We start from the raw sequence: 2,974 nt of genomic DNA, 5'->3' as shown, positions 1-2,974 counted from the left end.
TCTGCCATCTCCCACTCACTCCTGCTGTCTCCCACCCACTCTCTGCCATCTCCCACTCACTCCTGCTGTCTCCCACTCCACTCCTGCCATCTTCCACCCACTCCTGCCATCTCCCCACTCACTCTGCTGTCTCCCCACTCACTCCTGCTGTCTCCCCACTCACTCCCTGCCATCTCTCCACTCACTCCCACTCCATCTCCCACTCCTGCCATCTCCCACTCACTCCTGCTGTCTCCCCACTCTGCCGTCCTGCTATCTTCCCACCCACTCCTGCCATCTCCCACCCACTCCCTGCTGTCTCCCACTCACTCTGCCATCTCCCACCCACTCCTGCTGTCTCCCACTCCACTCTTCCCCACTTCTGCTATCATATCTCCTCCCACCCACCTCACTCCTGCTGTCTCCCACTCACTCCTGCTGTCTCCCACTCACTCTGCTGGCCTCCCACCCACTCCTGCTATCTCCCACTCACTCCTCTCCTATCTCCCCACCCTGCTCAATCTGCTGTCTCCCACACTCACTCTGCTGTCTCCCACTCACTCCCTGCCATCTCCCACTCCACTCCTGCTGTCTCCCACCTCCATCTTTCCCACTCCTGCCATCTCCCCACTCACTCCTGCTATCTCCACACTCACTCCTGCCATCTCCCCACTCACTCCTGCCATCTCCCACCCACCCTGCTGTCTCTCCCACTCACTCTGCTGTCTCCCCACTCACTCCCCCTGCACCCACTCCCTGTCTCCACCCACTCCTGCACTCACTCTGCCATGCTGTCTCCCCACTCACTCTGCTGTCTCCCACCCACTCCTGCTGTCTCCCACCCACTCCTGCCATCTTTCTGCCCCACTCCTCCTGCCATTCCTGCCATCTCTCCCACCCACTCCTGCTGTCTCCCCCACTCACTCTGCTGTCTCCCACTCACTCCCTGTCATCTCCACCCACTCCTGCTGTCTCCCACTCACCTCCATGCCCCATCTTCCTCCCACTCTCCTGCCATCTCCCACTCACTCTGCCATCTCCCACTCACTCCTGCTGTCTCCCTCTCACTCTGCTGTCTCCCACCCACTCCTGCTGTCTCCCCACTCCACTCCTGCCATCTTCACCCACTCCTGCCGTCTCCCACTCACGTCTGCTGTCTCCCACTCCTACTTCTGCCATCTCCCACTCACTCCTGCCATCTCACCACTCCTCCTGCCATCTCCCACTCTCACTCCTGCCATCTCCCACTCACTCCTGCTGTCTCCCACTCACTCCTGCTGTCTCCCACTCACCCCTGCTGTCTCCCACTCACTCCCTGCCATCTCCAACTCACTGCTGCTCATCGTGTTTTTATGGTCTCTAAATCTTTTATATTTAGCACCATAGTCTTGTACGATTTTGTTAATAGCTGGTATTTGCTGGTTTAATCATAGGTTGTACAACCGAAGAAAATAAATGCATTCAGTAAGGGCATCTCAATACCATTTCATGACAATAAACAGTTCATATAATTAATTAGAAAGAAAGGTATAATTGTAAGTCATGTAACAAGGAATTAAGATAATGTCGGTTGATGTGATTACCAGTAGAGGAGAGCCGCCGCTTGCCACCATTCTGTAACTGACGTTCCTGTTGCCATTGAATTACTGACCTGGTCGTTTCCCACCTTCAGCAGGCTCCGACATAGACCTGGAACAATGGAGAGGAAAACATACTAGCTGGGTGGGTGAAGGCGACTGTGGGCATCAAGTTTGGGTTTGAGTTGGGGATGGGTGAGCATATGGCGGTGGAGGTAGCGACACTTAGTATGTAGGAAAATAGAAGCGAAAAAGTCTTCACATAATCTTGCTCCTGTCCTATTGTACGATTCAGAGTATATTGATTATTGTATTTATGAATATGAATCAAATAGTGATGTCACTTAGTGACCTTGCCAGCGGGTGGCACCCATCACAAAGACACGAATGGCGAGGCAATTGTCATCTGAAAATCACCTTGGGGATATATGTAAGAAGTCAAAATACAGAATGGTATCGGACGTCACGCTGGTCAGTGACCCGTCCATTTTAAACTTCTTTAAACCGTTATTGAAGCAATCGTCTTGGTTGTTGTAACCCTGGTGGAAGAACATTCCAGCAAGAGTCCTGGGTTCTGGGTTCTGGAGAAGGGTTCTGTTTCTACATTGTACTTCACAAGTCGAGAACTTTCAACACGAACAAGTGGAACTGACGGGAAATAGAGGGAACTGCGTATTTGATTCTATAGGGTGGAGATCCAACTCGTCACACAACTTGGCGAATATTTCTTTTGAGTCATATCTGTATGCATTGATCTCATTATGAAACAGATGCGCTGAAAACTGCACTTTTAAAGATGCATGCAGATTTAACACACGCCATGTCTTAGGCTGCTGTGCTTATTGACTAGTGACATTATAGAAAGCGGTTGGATGGATGACACCATATATATATATACTCATGCCAATAATGGTTGTCACCCACTTCAATTTAACTTATTGGAGCGTGTGGGTGTGGGTGTGGGTGTGTGGGGGTTTGGGAGGGTGACAACCATTATAGGCATGAGGTATATATATATATATATATATATGTATGTATGTATGTATGTATGTATGTATGTATGTATGTATGTATGTATGTATGTATGAATGTATGAATGTATGTATGTATGTATGTATGTATGTATGTATGTATGTATGTATGTATGTATGTATACAGCTATGTATGTATGTATATATTATGCCCATGCATGCATGTATGTATATCTTCGGCTCAATACAACTGAGTCGTTATATTACCCGACGTCTAGGGTCAGTCAATATTACATTGTTTGATTAAGTAGTTGAGTGTTGAAAATGTAGACTATAGTAAACTGGACATTAAACTCTTATCCTTTCAAAAGACCAGTGTATCTCCACGGTATACAAGTAGGTTATCAGTTAGGATCGAGCTTCCTGGGCACACGCTTGTAATCGGAC

This window comes from Haliotis rubra, unplaced genomic scaffold (assembly GCF_003918875.1).
Source record: "Haliotis rubra isolate DU_JTF1 unplaced genomic scaffold, ASM391887v1 Scf1446, whole genome shotgun sequence".
In the NCBI taxonomy this organism is placed as follows: Eukaryota; Metazoa; Mollusca; class Gastropoda; order Lepetellida; family Haliotidae; genus Haliotis; species Haliotis rubra.
The sequence above is the reverse complement of the archived record's forward strand: the minus strand, read 5'-3'. Positions refer to the sequence as shown.